This window comes from Prionailurus bengalensis, chromosome B4 (genome assembly GCF_016509475.1).
Source record: "Prionailurus bengalensis isolate Pbe53 chromosome B4, Fcat_Pben_1.1_paternal_pri, whole genome shotgun sequence".
NCBI lineage: Eukaryota > Metazoa > Chordata > Mammalia > Carnivora > Felidae > Prionailurus > Prionailurus bengalensis.
Window position 1 is genome coordinate 21,116,621 of NC_057358.1, and position 24,337 is coordinate 21,140,957.

General features: G+C 44.8%; 1 protein-coding gene across 1 annotated transcript in view; it reads right to left on the reverse strand.

Annotated features, from left to right (window-relative positions):
- Positions 1 to 24,337, reverse strand: part of PIP4K2A (phosphatidylinositol-5-phosphate 4-kinase type 2 alpha) — a 192,654-nt gene that overhangs the window by 113,947 nt on the left and 54,370 nt on the right. The window lies entirely within an intron of this gene.

A 24,337-nucleotide genomic window follows, 5' to 3' on the forward strand; every position in this document is an offset into this window, starting at 1 on the left:
CATCTCCGCCTTATCTTTACTCACCGTGAGCCGCCCTTATCTAAAATCCCTCCTGGGTCCTTTCGGAGGTTACCAACCCTGCAAAGATGTTCAGATTGGATCTCTTCCCTCCTGGGAGCTCTCCTGGGTTATTCCAGCCCTGACTGATCTTTCTCCCAGACTCTGGGCCTCTGGAGGACATTAACAGATTATTCAGTGTGTTCATATGTATAGTTTTCTCTATTTTTCTGCAAAGCTGTATCTTTTTTTTTTTTTTTTAATTTTTTTTTTTTTAACATTTATTTATTTTTGAGACAGAGAGAGGCAGAGCATGAACGGGGGGAGGGCCAGAGAGAGAGGGAGACACAGAATCGGAAGCAGGCTCCAGGCTCTGAGCTGTCAGCACAGAGCCTGATGCGGGGCTCAAACTCACGGACCGTGAGATCGTGACCTGAGCTGAAGTCGGACGCTCAACAGACTGAGCCACCCAGGCGCCCCAAAGCTGTATCTTTAAATATGCTAAGTTTAAAAAAAAAAAAAAGGGTACTAAATAATGAGTTCATATATAGAGAAAATATTCAGACAAAAAAAAAAAAAAAACAACTAACACTCACTTAAAATGAGGGATAAATCTGCGTAACACATTCTGTTAATACCCCGGTTAGCTAACATTCCCTGGCCTTCAGGTTATTACTGTATCAAAGCAGATGAAAAGTAACGTCAAGGAAATTTCTTCCATGGAACACCTTCTTTTCATTATTCCACTTATTCAAATTTTTATGTCTTTGAAACTCTTTAACCACTTGTTCCAGACAATGAGCTTTCTGCCTCTTCTAAGTATTTTCCCTCAGACTGAAAAACATCCTTCATATTGGACTCTCTCCTGTCTTTTCTAACCTCTCCGACTTTTATAGGAGAGAACCCTGAAACACTTGCCTTTTTTTTTTCTAATGTAGTTTATCTCCAGGAAGAACAGAAAACTGATTAACCGCAATTGAACATTAAAAAAAAAACAAACAAAAAACCCTTGCTCTTGTGGTCTCAAACAAGCACGTTTTCCTCTCATGCTTCAAGGCAACAAATATAATTGAATGTAACTATTTAAAACATACCCCAGGCCTAACAAGCAGTTAGGCCTGTGCCAGGCCACAATGTCTTTGAGAAATCAATTTGGCCAATAAAAGGCTGGAGACTACGCACCCTCCCGGAATAAAAAAGCACAGAGATGTTTGTGATCAGGAGAACATAGCCCAAAGACATTTGCTAGGGAGCAGTAAGCACCTTCTTGAAACTCCTATCTGGCTGTGAAGAATTAGTCACCTAACTTCCCTCAAAAATCTCATTGTTACAAATCGGGGGGCCCCTATAAAAAGAAGTCACTGTTCTGGTCCCTGGAAATGTATTTTCATTCATAGTTCTGATTGGAGTTTAGTTATATGTCATTCAATTTTTCAGAGTAAGAATTTCTCCAGAAATTCTTGCGGATGTACTATCGGGCACGCATTCGTTTAATGAAGTCTCTGGAAGGCGTTGCCAAATTTTAAACGTTCCATCATGCATTTATTCACCAGTCACCAAGCAACTGATGAATCATTTAACATCTTCCCGTATTCTGCTATCAGATGAGTCTATAAAGGCTCTAAGTTTCTTTCTCCTTGGACTATAATTGTTTTGTTTAAAAAAACAAAAAGAGACAGAGAGAGATTTCTTTATTAAGTTTGCATTTTAAAATTCTTAACTGGCTATCAAATGAATCATTTTGCACACAAAAGGGGCAGAGTGATGGGAGTCCCTGTTGACTGTGTGAGAGAACCCTCAGCCAAAACACACACCCAGCTGACATTTCTTTTCTATGCAAGTGCCTGTGCATCTCGTGCGGGGCAACATGTCTGGCCACAGTGTTCTAAGGAAACATGTTCCTTGTCCTCCAGGAGTTGATAACGTGGCTGGAAAGTGACGCTGCAAAACACGAGGAAGCAAGAAATCTGAAAGCATGGGAATGGAACATAAAGAATGTTGGCGGGGGGGGGCCTGGGTGGCTCAGTCGGTTAAGCGTCCGACTCCGGCTCAGGTCACGATCTCACAGTGCATGAGTTCGAGCCCCACGTAGGGCTCTGCGCTGACAGCTCAGAGCCTGGAGCCTGCCTCGGATTCTGTGTCTCCCTCTCTCTCTCTCTCTCTGCCCCTCCCCTGCCTGCGCTCCGTCTCTCAAAAATAAATAAAATATTAAAAAAAAAAAAATGTACACAGGGGTTAACACTTAACCTGAATACTCTGACCTGCACAGGAGTGTGAACATGCACATGAGTGTAACACCAGGAACAGGCTCCATGGCTACATAACAGAACAACTTAACCCGGTAGGAGGAACACGCAGGCCCGCCGGTGACTTACACAGCGTGTGAAGAAGACTGGCCCCAAACAAAACGCGTAAGGAGGCTGATTCTTCCGCACATTACCACCAGCCATTCGCAACACCTTCCTCTCCCACCCGCGTCTGCCGCAAGAGACCAGAAGGAGCACCTATTCATTTGTTAGGTGTTCCTGTTCACCGCCCCCCCCCCCTCGTTAGTCTATAAACTACATGGGGACAGAGGCTCATTTTCACCCCAGAACCCGTCGGTGGGATTTGGCCCAATCAACATTCGCCAACTACACATGCTACCAAACTGTGCCCCAAGCCCTTCCCCCATTCAAAGTGGCCCGCCCTGTGCCCCACTCCCTCGGGGGACTTCTCGGGTGACAAATGATCGGACGAGCCATCCACGCGACGTTTCAGCGGGTACCACTGTTTCTCTGCTGCCGGGCCACGCGCACTCTGTTCTAGCCTCAGTTTTCCCAACGATAAAATGGAAGCTGGGCCGTGTGCCCCACATCCCTCACTGTGAAATTACCGGGGGGGGTGCCGCAGAAGGGGAGGAAAACATGCCCCTCTAGGTTGTTTGGCCCAATAATGAAGTTGACATAAGACAGATTAGCAGGAGAACCACCAACTCGATGTCATGCATATGGGAGCTCACAGAAATAGACACAAAGAACGGCCCCACGCAGGCAGCTTTTACATCCTTTAAAGAAAGAAACAATGATTTGTGAAGAGCCGACAAAGGGTCTTGGGCTGGCGGTAACAGGTGAGTGAAAAAGTAATGGGGTTTGCTTATACAGCCTTCTCGGCCCTGAACTCCCCATCTTTGGCCACAAGGGCACCTCTCCTTTTACCGTGCAGGTGCGGGACGGATACCTTTCCCACAGGGAATTCATTTTCCGCTCTCAGAAGGGCAGACAGTCCTCGCAGAGCCTCGCTCTGAAGTAACTCTGACTCAAAATCAGACGCGCAAGTGGCATATTTTGGGGGTGGACTGCCCCATGGCTATATCAACGTGACCTCTTACTTTAGCGAGATTTTGTTAACCATCTAGATTTCTGGTCTCAAAAGCACAGCCTCTCCTTTAGGTATCGCTCATGGTATATCATGGTAGGTCAGTTGATACGGCAGTAAGAGATTGGTTGTTTTACGCGACCTTTCCTAGGTCTGGTCTAGCTGCCAGCGTAACTGGACGCGTGAACCAATCTCCACAGTGCTTAGAGGCGGTCTGTTTGCGAAAATAAAAATATTCCCCGCTAAACTTGATGGAGAGTTTCCTCTTTGGAAAAATGCACCGATTGTCCTCGAACTGGCTTTTCTACCTTTCCCTGGCGATTCTTGCTTCAGCAGACATCCGCCTGTCGGTGGTGTAGGGCTCGGGGCCCCCTCACCCCACGTCCTCTCCCACCACGTGGCTCCACGTCCCATCTAGACAGACGACTCCCGGATCTGTAAGCCCGGCTTGCCCCCTCCCACTGAGCTCCAAACCTGTTCCCAGTGGCTCTCTTGACATCTCCTCGTAGATGGCTCAGAAGCACTCACTGCCCAGTGAGTTATGCCTGGAACCTGGGATCTTTTTTCTTTCGCTCGCTCCCCCCACCCTCCTCCAAGCCACTCTCCCAACTGCGGCCGCTGGGATCGTGTAAAAACACTCATCCGCTAATCACCTTCATGCTCAAAGGATGACTTCGATTGCTTTTAGGAACCACCCTTCTTGTGACCTCAAAGCCCTTCCTGACCTCACCCTACCACCCAACTCGGCGGCCCTGTCGGCTCTCACCCCCTCACGCCAGCCTTCTCTCCTGGTTCCAGCGAGCCTCAGGCCTCACACTCCGGCACCCTCGGCCTGGGGCTCTCTTTCCCACTCCGCTTCCTGCTTCACCTAGCAAATTCACCTCCACCTTCAAGCCTTGGCTTAAATGCTTTTCGAGAGGCCTCTCTGGCACTCACCCCACCTCCAGTTTAGATGAAGTCCCCTTATTATTTACTTCTAAGCGTCACGTACCTGGCCTTTCCAGTTTCATCACGACTGTCAGTAGTTTGTGGCATGTGTTTAGTGTCACTCCCCTCCCAGGCCATCAGAGCAGACCAGAGAGCTCTGTGCAGTTACCCCAGGAGCCACAAGCGAGCACGCAGTCCCCAAGTGCGCCTCCTTCCGGTGGGAATCCTGCCCGGCTGTGGCTGGAGGCCAAAAAGCGCCAAACTTCCCGGCCAGTAGCCATTCAGAGGTAAAATCACAATCCCGCCCTCCAGCTCAACCTAAGACCGCCTCTTCAGCATTCCCGAAGATTCTCTGAGCCACTAACACATTCAATTCCTTATTATCTAGATCAGCTTCAGCAGCTTCTGTTTTCTGTAATGGAACCCTGACTCATACAGGTGCTCAGTATGGGTTGAAGGACCATTCAGTATTCATAAACAAGGGGCACCTGGGTGGCTCAGTTCGTCAGGCATTTCGGCTCGGGTCACGATCACGATCGGTAAGTCAGGGAAGCCAGCCCCGAAACTCTGCGTTAAGTGCGGAGTCTGCTAGAGAGTTTCTCACTGACTGTCTGTCTGTCTGTCTGTCTCCCTTCCTCCTTCTGCCCCTCTCCCCTGCTTGCACACTCTCTCTCAAAAAAGAAAACAACAAAAAAACACACATCAACAAATTTACAACCTGCACCCATGACACTTTTTAACGATCCACTTCAGCAACTGTCTTAGACCACTGAATTGGGTTATTTTGTGGGGTGACTCTTTTTGCAAAGCAAATGTCTTCAGAGATACCAACGCTGGTCATATTTCATGCAGGAAATAATTAAAATCAGCTTAAATATCGATGATAAAAGCCATCGAGCATAGTATTTTACGAGTGGAAGGGTCCATGTGCTGTCGAGACATAAGCCGAGTATGTCCTAAAACTAAAAACTGCAGAAGTCTTCCGCGGTGTGAAAAACTCAGTCTCGAAACCAGGTTGTACTGAGTCTGCGCATCGCCGGGAGCGCAACGTGATAGGTTTTCAATATCAATAAACGACACACAAATCGTTCTCAGTTCTCAGTTGAAAATGCGGGCTCCTCGTTGTGATACTGCTTTGACATGTTTATGAGAAAAGGTCATCCCTGAGGGTAGGAACCATACAGTAAATTAAGCTCAGGGCCCATCCCTGAGAAGGGAAATACAATTGTAAAGAATTGTTAAAGGGAGAATGTATGGAAAAGGGGGAGGGGGGCGTGGGAAAAAGGAAATGAAGGCGGGCTTCCTACCCTGTTCTCCCCACCCCGGCCACGTTGAGGGATCCCCTGAGGCCCTGAGCCGTGCGGGTACAAAAAAATCCACTCTCAAACTTCCTAACCCCCTTTGTCTTCTGTGCACAGGCCAGTTGCCCTGGGGAGGTGAACTCGTGGCAGGGGCAGGCTAGCACGTTCCATCCACCTGTCTTCGTGTGCCTCTTACCCACCCAATTCAGCAGACACGCACGGTGCGCGCTGGCCGTGCGACCAACAGTTAAGAGGAAGGCCGTTCCGGCCCCCTCGCTGCTGCTGGGAACTTGGTGGTTCAAGAGCTGCTGGGGGACACGCCCTCGGTGGGCTTGGAGAATCGTGCCGAGACGCGCGCACGGGCTCCATCGGTCCGACACCCCGGAAGGTAGAGGAGACGCTGGAGAAGGTCTGCAACCTGAGCGACGATCGGAGGGTCGGTTCTGGTGCCAAGGCCAGCCGTCCCCTCCGCAGTGACCGCGGACTTTGTAAACGGTGGGTTCTGGGGGGGCGGGGGGGACACTGTCTCTGCTTGCTACAGGGCAAGGGTTTAATAACGCGGAAGAAAGGAAACCCCGTCGAGGGGCTGCGGGATGGTAAATGACTTTCCGCTGGGTGCAGACGCCCAAGGCCATTCGTATTTCCAATTTAATTTTGGAAAACAGATGTTTCGGTCAATTTTTCAGGAAAATTTAATCTTATAATTATTTCCAGAAATGCTCTGAAAACGTTCCTGAAGGATGAATTATTTTACGTCCTCAAGGTCGGGCGGTCGGTCGCTCAGCACTTGCTGAACTTTCCCCCTAAGAGAAAAATCAACTATTAAGAAAATGGAAACAAAGTTCTCACTTTCCAAGAATTTACAGTGTAATGGGGGGGGGGGGGAAGGGAGGAACCGAGATACTTAATGGCGGACAAATGATTCAAATCACAAAGGATGAAAAATTACAAATTCGAGGATCCTATTAGCAACTTTACCTGTGAAAGACGTTTTGGACATGGGCTAAGACTTCAGAATTTGAAAAACGCGGTGGGAGGGTAGGTGGTTAACTAGGCTGAAGCATACTTGTTTCGTTGTCTCTTAAGAAGCACAGTCTTCAAAGAAAGGTTAAGTTTTCAAGAGACGCAAGCAAGGATGGTGGTCTGTGAAAATCTGCAACAACATGGCACCAGAGGGAGGGAGCTGATCTGGAGCCATGAGACCTGGCTATAGAATGCTGAGCGAGTTAAAACCTCTGGGCCACTCATCCCACTTTGAGACTGGGATTATAATACCGTCCAGCTATATCACAGGGTATCCAATGGCCTGTGTAGAATGCTTTGGAAACCATGAAAGGTTGGCCTGTGAAAATTCAAACTAAAGACAAAGAGGAAGGCTCTGGCAAGAGCGCGCCTGGGCATGGGAAAGAAATGGATGGACCGATGCAATGGTACCTCACAGGAGATGGGGGAGGGAGGTTGGGGCGCACCCAGGATAAGCTGTTGTTGGTCCTGGAGTACCACCAGATGGAAAAATAACAATCTGGCCCAACACCAAGCCGACAGGTTTCCACAGATATTTAAGGAAGGACGAGGGTTTTTTTGTTTTTTTTTTTTTTCAGAGAGAGTCGGGGAGGGGCGGAGAGCCTGATGTGGGGTCGAACCATGAGATCGTGGCCTGAGCCGAGGTCAGACGCTTAACTGGCTGAGCCACCCAGGCGCCCCAGGACGGATGAGCTTTTAAAAAGATGTGCAGCACTCCTGGGTATTTACCCAAAGAACAGAAAAACTCATTCAAAGGGATATACACCTTCCTATGTTTATTGCAGCATTATCTACAAGAGCCAAATTATGGAAGCAACCCCAATGTGCATCCACAGATGAGTGGATAAAGAAGATGTGGTATATAAACCCTACGGAATATTATTCAGCCATAAAAAAAAAAAAAGAAATCCTGCCATCTGCAACAACATGGATGGAACTAGAGAGTATAAAGCTAAGTGAAATAAGTCAGAGAAAGATAAATACCATATGATTTCACTCATAAAAAATCAGACCCTTAACCACAGAGAACAAACAGATAGTTACCGGAGGGGAGGTGGGTGGGGGGGTTGGGGGAAGGCAATTAAAAGCACACTTCTCTTGGCGCAGAGTAACGAACGGACGTGCTGAATCACTATCTTGTACACCTGAAACACAACACTGTCTGTTAATTACACGGGACTTAAACATAAATACACAAGTGCACAGGCACCGCGCAGAGGTCTGCTATCACCGTTCCTGTGTCTGCGGGCATCAGTGGTGCCTTTTGGGCTGAAGCCCCTTGCAGGGGCGAGACGACCATCTGATCTGTGACTCTCAGAACTGTGGTAACTCACGCCCTGCCTGTGCAGAAGCCCGATGCCCCAGGCTTCCGACGCTGTCTCTTGACTTAGCCAGTTCACAGCTGTGTGGTCTTTTTTATTTGTTTTGAAAATACAGCTAAGTCTAGAGAACAGAGGCAACCGCATATCATTTTGATGTATTTCCTTCTAGACTTTTGGGTTCCAAGTAGTTTGCAGATGGCTGAGCTCATGACGTAAACCATTCGAGAGTCTAGTTTTTCGCACTTAAAAATTCTCCGAAATAATTAATTCTCCAAAATAATTCTCTCAAACATGAGTACGTGGCTAGAAAATATTCTAACATGTCTGTACCATAATTCATCCTTTTTTTTTTTTTTTTAAATGTTGCTGAACCAGTCCCGGGTATTTCATTCACATTCATCGTTCGTTGAGGAACAAAGGTTCGTCTTTTTGGTTCCTGTATCTGGCTAAGGGCTACATCTCTTATGTAGTGTTGGATCCTTCACTGGAGGCTAACAAAGAACGGACACCATCAATTCTGACAACATTCGCTCTTTGCCATCAGCCTCATTAGCATCTTGGGAGAATCGAACCAAGAATCGTACCCATCCTTCAAGGCCAAGTTCACAACCATCTGCTCTGTGAAGCTTTAATGCCGCAACCACTCCAGCCCTCACTTAGGTCTTCTCCACTCCAATAGCTCATCTCAAGGAGGTAATTATACAATCGCCAATTGTTTGATGTCAAAAAACATTTTTTTTTTCCTCTTGGGTTGGTGGATACCTTTTGCTCTCGCTGCCTAGCACCTACCTATTCAGATCCTTGTGGTGACAGCGTCCTCTGTTCTTAACCTGGGGCACCAGCCCCGCTCTGATTCCGAGCCCAGCTCCCAACATGGAACGTGTTGAATTGTGCCTTTCTTAAGAGATAAGCACTCTCCTTTGCTTTAGGAACAAACACATGACCCAATATGGACCAGTGAAAGCCAGGTCCAAGACTTTCATTCAAACCATTAGGGGAAGAGACATTTTCCTGCTGGACCCAATGATGAAAAATGTAGAGCTGGGGTGCTGAGGCCATCCTGCTTCCACAGAAGGAAGACAGAGCAAACACAAAGCGGAGCTGAGATAATCGGAAAGAACGAAGTCGCAGTAAACTTCTCTGTGAGTCGCTAGCCCGAATTACGTCTGAATTTTTGTAAACAAGTGGCAGCAAGTTCCCTTCTTGATTAAGCCAGCCTCGGTTACTTTCTGTCACTTGGAAAATCGATGTAAAACAATAAGGCCCCGAACGATCTGTCGATTAGATTTTAGACTCCCTGAGCTTGATTAAGTGCCCACTGGTTCCCAACTGCACCAAGAACAGGGTTCAATGGTCCTTGGGTCCAGGGCCATGGGTCACTTTGCTCTGTGGCCGTCCCCGCACCTAAGACCGTGACGAACACCTCCAACACCTGTTTGCTGCTTGGAGTCCGGGCCTCAAGCGGAGTAAGACACTGTCTTAAGCATCAGCCCGTCACAGCCTGTTGGCAGAGACGAGGCTGCTGGCAAAACAGTGCTTCCTGCCCTCTGCATATCCGTCCAACGGCCAGGTGGAAGAGCTGGAATTCATCCCACATCACTCGGCGAAATGAGTGATTTGTAGGAACAAAGCACCAGTGTTCTGTCAATACTTCCAAATTTCGAGAGACGTAGTATCTGCCTTTTCAAGGAACTTGTTCCATTTGATTTAATTTTTCACTTTTGTGGGTCTGTAACAACTCCTCCAAGAGCAATTTCAGATTTTTCTCGTCATCTGAAGGATCGCCAAAAGGGATGCCCTTTTCGTCACACTCCAGAACAAAGGAGAAGACTCCTGTCCTTGAAAGAAAGGCCATTTTGGTGCCTGGGTGGCTTAGTCGGTTGAGCGTATGACTCTTCACCTCGGCTCAGGTCGTGATCTCACAGTTCATCATGAGTTTGAGCCCCATGTCGGTCTCTGCATTGACCGCTCGGAGCCTGCTTGGGATTCTCTCTCCCTCTCTCTCTGCCCCTCCCTCAATTGAGCTCTATCTCTGTCTCTCTCAAAATAAATAAGCAAACATTAAAAAAGAAAGAAACAAAGAAAGAAAAAAAGAAAGACAGACAGACTATTCTGACCAAAAATAAAAAACAAACTCCAAAACACAAACGTAAAATGAATTTAGATTCCACATGGTACATATTCAGGGTCTTCATTATCTTTTTTAAGTTGTGACACAGACACTTAACATGAGATCTGCCTTCAACACATTTTTAAATGTACAATATGGTATGGTCAATATGGGGACAACATTGGAGCGCCTGGGTGGCTCAGTCGGTTAAGGGCCCAACTTCGGCTCAGGTCGTGATCTCACGGTTCGTGGGTTCAAGCCCCGCGTCGGGCTCTGTGTGGACAGCTCGGAGCCTGGGGCCTGCTTCAGATTCTGTGTGTGTCTCTCTCTCAAAAATAAATAAATGTTAAAAAAAAAAAAAAACAACAAAAACAGTAAGATACAGGCACAATGTTGCATAGTGAGTCTCTAGAATTTAATAACCATTGCTCTTTTTAATATAAAAGTGTCTTCTAAAAGAATGTGCCCACCAAAGAAAACAAACACCTGATGACAGCCTGAATTTGGGGCATGGATTCTCTACCACATATAACTCTTTGAAGGCAGGTAGTGTAGCTGGCCTGTCCATCTGAAAAGCTTAAAGTCCAGGCACGGGACAAGAAAGAATAAATATGGAAATACTGTTAGTAATACTCTAACTTTTTTTTTTTTTAATGTTTTATTTATTTTTGAGACGGAGAGAGACAGAGCGTGAGCAGGGGAGGGGCAGAGAGAGAGGGAGGCACAGAATCCGAAGCAGGCTCCAAGCTCTGGGCTGTCAGCACAGAGCCCGACGCAGGGCTCGAACTCACAAACCGCGAGATCATGACCTGAGCCGAAGTCGGACGCTTAACCGACCGAGCCACCCAGGCGCCCCAAGTAATACTCTAACTTTTAAAATGGGTGCAATCATGTTAATTTCAGATCCAGTATGGATTTACAAATGGGACCTACCTATTTTTGGGGGGAGCTACAACCCTACTGAGGTCACCACTACAGAAATACAGGAAAAGGAAAGTATCCTTTTTTCTACGGAATCGGCTATGAATAAAATGCAAAAATGCTTTACTCACCACAGAGGGAAACAGTTTGCCATAACCTTCTTTTGTTGATCTTTTCAAAATTAGACTTTCAAGAGTTTGCTGTATTTTCTGTGGTAGCAAAAATGTCATGCCCCAATAGAAATCATTTTAGGAAAATGCTGCTAATCAGAAAATGTAACAGTTATTAAAAAAAAAAAACCAAAAAACAATTCAAAATGTTGAATGTGATCACAAGTGGCAATAGAAGAGATTTATCCCTGGAAAGAATTCTAACCCTTTGCAACCTAATGCCGTCTTTAACACCTGAACACGCACTACTGGAGAAATGGACCACGGTACATTAATGTGTTATGTACATACAGGAATCCGAGGACTTGTCTAAAATGCATGTTAAACGGACACAAATACAATAGAAAGAAAAGCAGGACAGAGAATGGATTTAAACTACCAAAAGGTCAAAATAAAGTGAGGCAGTGGAAAAGAATTCAAATTCGAAAACCACACCTAGAACAAATTCCACACCTGTTTTAAACGAGAAGCTTCTTTGATTTTCACCAGATCTCCTCTATCTTATCAACACATTGGGATTATATAGTTGGTACACAGCAAAAGATCCCATAGGAATGAGGATGAGGGCAGTTCTCCTTTTTTAATTAACACTAAGCCGCTATCCTAAACCCTGTAATATCCCAGGCGTTTTACCTATATAATCTCATAAACTCTGCAGCACAAGTCCATTAGATATGAATGTCTACATCCATTTTAAAGAAGAGAAAACTGAATTCAGCAAAGTTGATCTCTGCCCACCCCACCCTGCCCCTCGTGAGCTCTACAATGCCCTTAAGCAGATTTCCACGCCCCTACAAACTGCTGGGGGCAGCTCAGCCCCGTGGACTGTGCCCTAACCAGAGTCTAAGAGATCTGCTGTCGCCGCCCTGCTGGCTGGACAAACCGGACAAATGACTGCCCCTGTGGTCTCAGCCTGTGAGGAGGTTGGACTGGGTGGGTCCTGGCTCCTTCTGGTTCTAACCGTTGAATTCGATTTGAAAAATATAGCTTTCATCAGGTTTCAGGGATGGTCTTTTTCTATTCCTAAGCATATACTGCCCGATATACTCACAACACATATTACACAACCATTCAATTACTATGAGGACAAACCAGACGAGAAGCCTTCATTTCTTTACCAGCCATCACGAACAAATTCTGTTAGGGATCCCTTTTAGGGGCTGTTGTCAGGGTGATAAGGCTGCGGTAGATAGAGCTTGGTTATCTTTAGTGTGGCTTAAATGTCACAACTCTTGTGACGCTTTCCCTACCGGCCCACACACCCCCACCCACAGCAGAACTCTGTCCTTCCCAGCTACAGAGGACAAACACTGCGTCCTTCACGCACCAGACAAGCTTTGATGACTGTTTCCATGATTTTCTGCCTTGCTGGACGTGTGTTCCCCGAGACATGAAACCACCTGAACTTATCCCTGTATCCCCAGCACTTACTCCTTGCTACGAGGTTGGGTGCACCATCAGTGTTCAACACGTGTTTATTGAAATACCGAATTGTCTTTCAAAAGGCAGGTAAGAAGGCAGACAAGAAAAGAATCTAGGTGATCTGTGTATTTTATGACTCATAGGATCCCACTAAACACATACCAAGTACATGCCTGTCTCATTTTGCATAAAGGATGTGCTCGTGAAAGATAAGGAGAATTAGAAATGGACTCATCTTGCTAATAATTTCCAAGAATCTTAATCTCAAATGAGGCAATTCTTCACATTTTTAAAAAAATTTTTTTTCAACGTTTATTTATTTATTTGGGACAGAGAGAGACAGAGCATGAACGGGGGAGGGGCAGAGAGAGAGGGAGACACAGAATCGGAAACAGGCTCCAGGCTCTGAGCCACCAGCCCAGAGCCTGACGCGGGGCTCGAACTCCCGGACGGCGAGATCGTGACCTGGCTGAAGTCGGACGCTTAACCGACTGCGCCACCCAGGCGCCCCTCATCACATTTTTTTAGTTTATTTATTTTGAAAGAGAGAGAAAGTGCATGTGAGGGAAGGGCAGGGAGAGGGAGGGAGAGAGACGGAGAGGGAGGGAGAGAGACGGAGAGGGAGGGAGAGAGGGGGCGAGAGAGAATCCCAAGCAGGCTCTGCACGGAGAGTGCGGAGCCGGATGCAGGGCTCAAACCCACAAACTGACATCATGACCTGGGCGGAAGTCAGACGCTTAACTGACTGAGCCACCCAGGAAACCCTTCAGGATGTTTTTAAAGTTAAAAAAAAAAAAAAACCAAAAAAAAACAAAACGTGTCATGGAACCTGAACACCACCTCAGTTCATCTACATTGCTAAAGACTTGAGTGTTTTTTAACTTCGATCAGTTTTTTTTTCAGTCCTTACAGTTACAAGCCACAACATGACAAAATCATTTATCTGCAGGCAACTGAAATTCATCAGATGGAGTTTTCCTGAGGTAGTTCTCCTCCAACTTCATCTTGCTTTTGTCTTGTTTTTTAAAGTAGGCTCCACGCCCAACGTGGGGCTGGATCCCCTGACCCCGAGATCAAGAGTCACCTGCTCCACCGTCTGAGCCAGCCAGGTGCCCCTCATCGTATTTGTAATTCAGACTCGAGTAGATTAGGCTATACTGATCTGTACGAATTCTTTTAATATGTGAGAACAAAGACAGGAAGCATCACATGCCCTGAAATCAGGCCACAATGCCCATCCCCGAGGTGGGGCCAATCAAGGAGGTTTCAAGGAGGGGCCCATTTTAAACTGAGTTCCAGGGGCGCCTGGGTGGCTCAGTCAGTTGAGCGTCCAACCTTGGCCCGGGTCATGATCTCAAAGCTTGTGAGTTCGAGCCCCGCGTCGGGCTCCATGCTGATGGCTCAGAGCCTGGAGCCTCTTCAGATTCTATGTCTGTCTTTCTTTCTCTCTCTCTTTCTCTCTCTCTCTCTCTCTGCCCCTCCCCGGCTCACACTCTGTCTCTCAAAAATAAATAAACATTAAAAAAAACTTTTTTCTTTAACTGAGTTCCAAAGGAAGGAGGGAGCAGACTATGGGGGCAATGTTTCCTAAGAATGCAAGGGCAAGCAAGGCTGTTAACACAGAGGAAGAAGCAGAGGACAGCAAAGGGATTCCCTGCCAGGATTTCCCACCCAGAAATCCTACCTTCAGGGTGATGAGATCACCATCGGACAGAAGCTGTAGGCACACGGAAAGCCCTCAAGCCCCTCTGTCCTTCCCCCTCCCAGCTGCCCCCTTCGGGCGTGCTAGAGGCCAGCCCGCTGCCCCCCTCCCCCGTTCTTCAGACGTTCACAACGTTATTCCAACTGCGTGGTTTACGTGTGTGTGTGTGCCTTGAGATTAAACCATAAGCTCTTCAAAGGCAAGAACCTTGTTTTTTGCTGATGTTCTTGCCCTGATAACTGGTAAGGGTAGTAGGTACCCAACCGATGCTGTTTGAATGACTCAATCAATGAGCCTATTATTTTCAGTGTTTCAGAGCACGCAGTTACAGACACTGGACACAGATTCTAGGGGCAGAGGACAGGAGAGAAGAGGCTCCTGGGAAATGAGAAAACCACTCATAGGAGGAAAAACCTAGGCAACCACTAGAGGAAATTCGGATAAGAGAAGGGGATGTGGAAAGAATCCTAGGAAATTCAGAGGCCGACATGAACCTCTTAATTTGTGAGAATAAACACTTACCCAGCAGAATGGGCAGCTTGGACAGTTTACGATGATTCCAACTCTGGAAAGCTGGGAGCAGGGACAACTCAGTAACAGGACAACTCAAATGACTATGCACCACTTGCTGCAGGAGCAGAAAGGAAAAGATTTCGTCCGGTCTCCACTTCCAATGCACAGTTTTGCACACTCCCTCTTTACTACACTCTGCGCTCGGCTATCCCGCTACAATTTCATTTTTAAAAACGGACTAAAATCATTTAGTCCAGGCATCTGCATTTTCCTAGCACACTGCATTCTTCCATCAGTTAGTTCTCTCTCCTACCTTCCCACACTAAAATCATTTCCCTCTCCCCTCCCCTAAGTATAATTCAAAGAGCCAAGTGCCTTTTGGAAGATCAAAAGGGTTTTTTCCTCTGGTTCCGGTCCAACATTTCCGTGAGATTCTGCCGAACGCTGAAGTGGATTTCTGAAATGCTCTACGGTGAGGTTTCCAAAAGGCAACCTCGACTCGGTATTTGTGAGCCTGGCAGGAGATGTGATTGGAAACATTTTGCACATAATTAAGGATTCTTGTGGCTGGTGTTCAGCTCTGTCCTTTCAGGGGCAAGGACGCATCACTGTTCATCTATGGAAGTACACTCCTAAGTTAGATTAAAAGCTCACTCGAGGGGCTCCTGGGTGGCTCAGTCGGTTGAGCGCCGACTTCGGCTCAGGTCATGATCCTGCGGTTTGTGAGTTCGAGCCCCATGTCAGGCTGTGTGCTACAGCTCGAAGCCTGGCGCCTGCTTCGGATTCTGTGTCTCCCTCTCTCTCTCTCTGTCCCTCCCCTGTTGGCGCTCTGTCTCTCTCTCTCTCTCTCTCTCTGGCCAGGAAATGGAGAGACTACACTAACAGAGAGTGTGTGGACACAGGGAGGTAGGGACAGGGCAAAAAAGGCAATGATGGGAACAGCTCAATACAAATGGTCCCCATAAAATCTGACCACCCGACCAAAACAGGAATCTGTGAGCCTGGGCGTTGCCTGTCCCAGACCCACTTAGACGTGTGCAATGCAGCCCACATGCAGGTCTGCAACGTCCAGGATGTGCTGGCCCAGAATAAGGAGAAAGGGGAGGCAGTTGGTAAGCCCCAAACTTCTGGGATCAGCCTGGAATTAGGACGTATATTCTAATCCTACCAACAATGTGCTGACCAACGGTAGATCAAGTCTTTTCGCTTCACGTCAGTGGTACATTGAGACGATCCTGGCCATTCTAGCTGGATTGAAATCCTTGGCTTTCCAATTAACTAGCTGTGGAATCTCAAAGGACGTATTTCTGAGGCTATGTCCTTTTCAAAACAAAACAGCAACAACAACAACAAAAAAGGTTTCTGTTTCTTTTGGCTGCTGTAACACAACAGCAGGCGATTAATAGAGATTTGCTAAATTAGCAAATAAAGGAATACTTAATTGAAACAAGCTAGCACACAGTTGCTGCTTAAGAAGTGTTCACGACTTTGAACCTCCTCCTCCCCTCTAACTTTGAAGTGTAGTCTCCATGTGGTTTCCTGTTTGGCCTTTATAAAATGTATCAAATGAACAAAGTCATTCTTTTTCTAATTGTAAAATAATACAGGTCCATTGTTGAAGGTGAACATATTGCATGTTAGATTCGCAAATTTTGAAACGTACTGGGATGTCGACACCACACTTCATTAACGGTTTGAGATGTATATCAGAATGCTAAAAAAAAAAAAAAAATGCAAAGAGTCAAGAAAATAAAAATCACTCACTCCATCATCCAGGGATATTACGATGTTTTGACATATATTCCTCCAGACATTTTTTCCATGCAATGCTCTAGAAATACATTTTTCTACAAAAATGGCCAACGTAGTAGGTACGTTTGTATAGCCATACCAAAATTTAACTATCCTCTTACTGCTATGCACTTCTGATTTTTCCCTTATGTCTGGCCATTATAAACAAAGCTGCATGATCAACATCACTGTGCACACATTTTTAAAAAGATGTTTCTAACTAGCTAAGGCATGAGAAATTCCTAGAAGTGGAAACTACTGGGTCAGAGGTGCGCATATCTATCGTCCACAGAGACTTTATTATATTCTTATCGGCAATGTGTAAGTACGGTTTTAACTTACACTAATTACTACTGCGGTTGAACGTTTTCATATTTGTGGCTATTTGCATCTCGTTATCTGTGGGTTTTCCTGTTCATGTTGTTTTACCCATCTCCTACTCAAGTTTTTCCTCTTGATCATACCATACAAATTAGTATGCCTTTGTGGTTGCCAATTTTCCGCCACGCTTTCTTTTGCTTTTGGTTATGGTAAGCATTGATGATAAGAAGTTTCCATTTTCATGTGGTTACATGTATCAGCCTTTCCCTTCATTTTCAGTTTGCAGTCCACATGCTTCTAGACAAAAATGCTGTAATTCTGAAATGTTTTACTTTTTTACTGTTTAATACTAATGTTTTAAAGAGGTAACACAAAAGAAACGCCTTTATGATATTAATACAAATTACTATCCCAGAGCCACAGTATCTTCATTTGTAAACTAAGAATGTATTTAGATGTTCGTATTTCATGAAAGGTTTGGGGCTTCCAAGCGCCCGGCTGGCTCAGTCAGTAGAACATAGGACTCTTGATCTCGGGGCTGTGAGTTCGAGCCCCAGGTTGGGTATAGAGATTACCTAAAAGGAAAAAAACCGTGAGGGATCTGGGCGGCTCAGTCGGGTGAGTGTCCAACTCTTGATTTTGGCCCATGTCATGATCCCAGGGTCGTGGGATTGAGCTGCACATCGGGCTCCACACTGAGCATGGAGTCTTCGTAGGATTCTCTTTCTCTCTCCCTCTGCACCTCTCCCCAGCTAGTGGTCTCTGTCTCTCTAAAATAAATACTAATAATTAAAAAATAATAAATCCTTAAGGGCACCTGGGTGGCTCAGTCGGTTAAGTGGCCGACTTCGGCTCAGGTCATGATCTCGCGGTCCGTGAGTTCGAGCCCCGCGTCGGGCTCTGTGCTGACGGCTCAGAGCCTGGAGTCTGCTTCCGATTCTGTGTCTCCCTTTCTCTCTGCCCCTCCCCGTTCATGCTCTGTCTCTCTCTGTCTCAAAAATAAATAAACATTAAAAAAAAAAAAAACTCAAAGAGAAAAATTAGCAAAAGATATAAAATCCTTACTATAATACCAATAACTAAGATAACCACCACGAATAGTTTAAACATTTTTATATACACATTTTTTATGTGTAATTTCAATGTATCCACATATACATACACATACGTATATACATGTATATACTTTTACATTAACAACTGGCTCTGTGTCTGTCTTACCACTTCACTTTTTTCCCCTCAAACTTCCTGCCACTCCAAAACCTCTCAGCCAATGTTGACAGCTGGGGGTGGGTGGAGGCGGGGGTATGTGTGAAGATAAATGCAACACAGAGAAAATGCTTTGTGCTTTTAAAATATGGAATCATATTGCATATGCTTATCTGAATCTTCCTTTCCCTGAACTACATCTTAGAGTTTACTCAATTCGTCTAAATTACTTTTAACAGCTACTTAACACTACAGAGTATGAATGTGCTACGATTTATTTGGCCATTCTATTTTGTTTCCCATGTTTTGATGCTATACAATATGATGCAAGAAGTGTGCTTGGATGTATATAACCTTCCTAACCAGTGCTTTCTAGGAGATAGATGATCAGGAGTGGGACTGTGGGATCAAAGGCTGTATATATTTTTAACTTTGATAGATATTTCCAGATGGCTCTCCAGAAAGACTATAAACATATTACATATTAAGACTCTCTGCGATGTTTGAGATAGGTTTCTAATAAACTTGGCCAAGTAAAGGTTGATTTATCACCTACGACTTCAGGAGAAAATTAAATACCCACTGAACACATTTTAATTATTCTCCTAAAATTCCAGTGATAATGATTTGTGCTTTTATTACTCTCTTTGCTTCCCTATAATGCTTTTATCTATTAATACGACAAGAAAATGGGGCGCCTGGGTGGTGCAGTCGGTGAAGCGTCCGACTTCAGCCAGGGCACGATCTCGCGGTCCGGGAGTTCGAGCCCCGCGTCAGGCTCTGGGCTGATGGCTCAGAGCCTGGAGCCTGTTTCCGATTCTGTGTCTCCCTCTCTCTGTGCCCCTCCCCCGTTCATGCTCTGTCTCTCTCTGTCCCCAAAATAAATAAACGTTGAAAAAAAAAATTTAAAAGAAAAAACACAGAAAAACAGATTATACAATTCTTCCACCATGAATTCAAAATAAACATTTGAAAAATGTTGAGACTATGACTTTAAAACAGATTGCATTCCTTCCTAATTATCAACCATAGTTTTTATGTTGGCCATTTAAACTAAAGGGGAGGGGCTGGGGGGAGGAAACGACATATACACAAGTCACAAGAAAAAGCCAGGACCTTTCAAGGTCTTTTCCCAGTTTGCCAAAGAAAAGCAGCAGAAGGAATGAAATTAGGAAATCTGTTTTGAAAAGGGATCAGTCCAAAAAGATACAATCTAATACTTAGGGAAAACCATCGAGCAGCTCTAAAATTCTACTCAGAAGGTAGCTCCAAACCCAAAGGCGAGCACAGCCATTCTGTCAACATCTTACAACTGGCTTGTCATCAAACGCTTGCTTCGGCCCACACAGACCCCGTCTGTGGTTCTTCCTATGTACCTAAGCACTCCCCGTACTGTTTTTGGGCACCTCCTTCTCTGCAGGCCCTATCTGAAACCCAGCTTTTCAAGCAGTTGCCTGCATTTATTTGATAAACCCTACCCCTCTGCTTCTCAAATAGACATTTTTGCATTACATTTGTAAAAAGTTTTAATAGTCCTGTGCTAATTAAGACTAATGAGCCAGCATAGCATCAGAACAACCAATCTTCACACCTCTGCAAGAAAGTTAAGTCATTAGCAAGGCGCCTGGGTGGCTCGGTCGGTTGGGCGTCCGACTTCAGCTCAGGTCATGATCTCACAGCTCGTGGGTTCGAGCCCCGCATCGGGATCTGTGATGATGGCTCAGAACCTGGAGCCTGCTTTGGATACTGTGTCTCCCTCTCTCTCTCTGCCCCTTCCCTGCTCATGCTCTGTCTCTGTCTCCCTCAAAAATAAATAAACATTAAAAAAAATTTAAAAAGTCATTAGCTGAAGCCATTCTGTGGGCCATGAATAAAAAGGGCAGGTGAATCCACTCACTACTTCAGTAGTAAAACGTACTTTTAAGCAAAATTCATTGACCATATTAATAATCATACCAAATACAATGAAAAAAAAAAACCCTGTTTCTAACCCATAGGCTTTTATTTGTAAAAATTATAATATATTGACTGGCACAGATACCTTTCATAAAAACACCTTACTTTACCATGTAAGACTGGATACTAATGCTTTCACATGACGCTTAAGAAAGCAAGATTTTGGGGCGCCTGGGTGGCTCAGTCGGTTAAGCGTCTGACTTCAGCTCAGGTCATGATCTCGCGGTCCGTGAGTTCGAGTCCCGCGTCGGGCTCTGGGCTGATGGCTCAGAGCCCGGCGCCTCCTTTGGATGCTGTGTCTCCCTCTCTCTCTGCCCCTCCCCCGTTCATGCTCTGTCTCTCTCTCTCTCTGTCTCAAAAATAAATAAACGTTAAAAAAAAAAAGAGAGCAAGATTTTGATCAAGTAGCAAGGAAATTCAAATAACCAGGGTTCAATTACATTCCATTAAATAGTCCTAATTTAATTTCTCATACAGGAAAAGAAGTAACCAGCAAATTTTGATATATGTACTCGAATACAGCATACTACTCCTCAAGTACTGCATGATTATTTCATGGAATACCAAATTACAATTATGGTAGCAAATACCTTAAGATGCCACTATGAACTCCTTGGCTTCAAATGTGCTGGCTTTCACCCAAAAGTTTACAGTGACAAAGTCACATCTATGTGGCTTTAATCATTCTTCAACAAACCAAGGATCGTTTATAAAGCGAATGGTCATAAAGACAATTAACACCTAACAAATGAAATCTTTCCTGTTAATATTCCATGGACACATGTTTTCACACACCAGAACATTAATGTGGGAGGTTATAAAATTGAAATTCTCTTGGAAAGTGAATCCTTGACTTGTATTTCTTAACTAGGAAATGTGTTTTTTCAGACCACTTTCCCCACAGACTAATACCTGTAAAAAGATCATTTGGGGAAAAAAAAACAACTCTGAATACCAGTATTTAAACCCCTTCAAAATATTTTACAAGTAGGTCACGGTTTCATGACTGATAGGAGTCTTAGCCATGAAAAATCCTTAAGTTTTCAGTGGACTTATATGTAACATTTTTTACTTGGTCTTTAAAATTAAAGATTAATTTGGGGTACTGAAATTTATACTCATTAAAATTTTTAAAGATTCTCCAAAAGTTTCTCAGTAGGTGTTTTCATCACCAACTACCGCTAACTAAAAGACAACAGGTTGATTTCAAAGCGAAACCAGGGCCTTTGCTGGCTGATTAGCAAAATGGTTTTCTTCTTTCACTATGTTGGTTGAACTAGAAGCTTCCGGATCACATTTCAATAAGGTTCAAAGTGAAAGTCCTTTGTTGGCTGACAAATATGGCCGCTTCCAACTCAGAATACGTTTTCTCTAAAATTCAATGTTCTAAACAGCAGTTGGTTTTCTTTTTTTAAAAGTTTTTTTTTTTTTCCAACGTTTATTTATTTTTGGGACAGAGAGAGACAGAGCATGAAGGGGGGAGGGGCAGAGAGAGAGGGAGACACAGAATCGGAAGCAGGCTCCAGGCTCTGAGCCATCAGCCCAGAGCCTGACGCGGGGCTCGAACTCACGGACCGCAAGATCGTGCCCTGGCTGAAGTCGGACGCTTAACCGACTGCGCCACCCAGGCGCCCCAACAGCAGTTGGTTTTCTAAGCTAGACCACAAAACTCTATATGACCCGTATGTAAATGAAATACTGTTACATGTGTTTCAATGCAGAGAATACTCTCCTTTGCAATACCCATTCTGTCATCAATACAAGACATTAAGCAAAAACCAGGGCGCCTGGGTGGCTCAGCTGGTTGAGCGTCCGACTCTTGATTTGGGCTCAGGTCGTTATCTCACAGTCCGTGGGTCCCAGCCCCGCATCACGCTCTGCACTGACAGTGTGGAGCCTGCTTGGGATTCTCTTCCTCTCTCTCTCTCTCTCTCTCTCTCTCTCTCCCCTCTGCCCCTCCCACTCTCTCTCTGAAAATAAATAATAAGCTAAAATAATAGTAATAAAATAATAAAAGTCAAAAGATTCTGCTAAAGAAAACAGTAATGGAAATTATATGACGGATTTACTTCTCTGGAAGCCTAGTGCTTGGGGCAAAACATGGTTGGGGCTGTTTTTGTTAAAACAAGCAAATGAAATAACCTAATAGCAAACTTTGGGAATATATCTTCCTGTCTGGCTTCTGTAAATTCTATTATCTACTTAATATGCTTTTTTCTCAGTAAAACACTCCTGGTTTCAATAGCCATTCTTTTGCTGCTAGGTGATAATACACTGTTATCATATAGAAAATTATCAGTGTACATTTGGTTTAGGGAAAGCACGTGTAACTGAAGAGAAAGACCATTTAACATCTCCATGGAGCTTTCAAGAGCTCTGGAGACTAAGGACACTCTATGAAAGCCTCATTTTAGTTCAAAACGTATGGTTCCAAAACTCTTTGATAGTTAAGTGTCACAGGTGCTAACTACATGTTTTTCAACTATAACCAGGGGAGATTTTTTGGTATACAAAGAGAAGGCATAAAATGGAAAACAGGAGAGGTTGAAGATCAAAAACGAGGGAAAGAGAGTCATATGCATAACTGAAAAACCCCCACCTGTCTGAATGGAAACTGAGCTAGGGAAAGGGGCAGGAGGAAGGACGGGTCTGGTTACAGATGTGTCTCCACCTGAGTTCAGAGCCGGGCTGGCTTCTGGTGGAAAAGGGACCAAAAAGTCTTGCCAGGGATGGTAGCATAGTGCCAACCTCTAACTGGAAGAAAGAAAGAAAGAAAGAAAGAAAGAAAGAAAGAAAGAAAGAAAGAAAGAAAGAGAAAGAAAAGAAAGGAAGAAAGGGAGAAAGAAAGAAAGAAAGAAAGAAAGAAAGAAAGAAAGAAAGAGAAAGAGAGAAAGAAAGAAAGGGAGAAAGAAAGAAGAAAGAAAGAAAGAAAGAAGGAGAAAGAAAAGAAAGGAAGAAAGAGAGAAAGAAAGAGAGAAAGAAAGAAAGAAAGAAAGAAAGAAAGAGAAAGAAAGGAAGGAAGAAGGGAAGGAAGGAAGGAAGGAAGGAAGGAAGGAAGGAAGGAAGGAAGGAAGAAAGAAAGAAAGAAAGAAAGAAAGAAAGAAAGAAAGAAAGAAAGAAAAAGGGAAACCAGTTGATTGGCTTCTAATGTAAGTGTGACACTGGAAACTGATGGCAAGTATTGTCATAGATGCAGTGAGCACAAAGCTCCTGAAATGAACAGACTTGGGGGGAAGAGAAAGCAGAGAAGGAAGCATCGGACCAGTGCGACCACTCTGGGCATCCAGCAGCAATGACTGTTCCGGGACCCAACCAGACCCGGTGGTGAATACCAGTGTTTCCGGAAATTTCTTAGAGAAGAGCTGGGGAAAACATTTTATATATACACATGTATGTGTACAGAATACATATAGGTATTTATACACATAACACAAAATAAAAATATATTCGTCTAGGGGTGCCTGGCTGGCTCAGTCGGTACAGCATGTGACTCTTGACCTTGGGGTTGTGAGTTCGAGCCCCATGTTGGGTGTAGAGATTACTTAAAATAGAAAAGCCTTTAAAAAGATATATATTTGTCTGAAATACTGTCAAAATGGTGAAATCGAAACGAAACTATTTACTTAACGTCCTTGGCAATAAACAATTCACAGAAAGAAATTTGAATTAAAATGCAAAGAAAGAAGGGAGGGAAGATCTGATGAACCTTAACTACTGGTCTCCTCTGGATGGAGACAGCACATTGATGATGGATGTTGATGACTTACTATGGTCAGCCACTGTTCTAAGGCTTTCACCTCAACCATCTCCTTTAATTTTCACCACCACATGCTCCGGGATCAGGGCGTCTGGCTGGAAGGCGGCAGCCTGAGTGTGGGCACAGTGGGAGGCACGGCAGGAAATGAGGTCACCCAGGCCCCTCGAAGCTTGAAGGCTGTGTGAATAGTTACAGCGGATGTGAGCAGTTACACAGGGTACAGTCACAGCTGAGGGGCCAGTGCGGGCCTTTTTGAGGAAATGTCACTGAAGTCGAGGCTTGGAAAAGGGTTACTGAGAAGAGACAGTTCTCACTTTGAATTGCCTTAATGTCCAGATTTAGTTAGAGTCTACATATCTACACACACACACACACACACACACACACACACACACACACAAATAGACAGTCTAGGACTTTCCTCCAAGAATATTTTTCTAGCTGAATGTAAAGAAGCTGTTGTTCTTTCAGGAAGTAGGCAGGCCTGTTACCATTAAACAAAAAAATGTTTGGACAAGTACCCACTAGGAAGAATAAA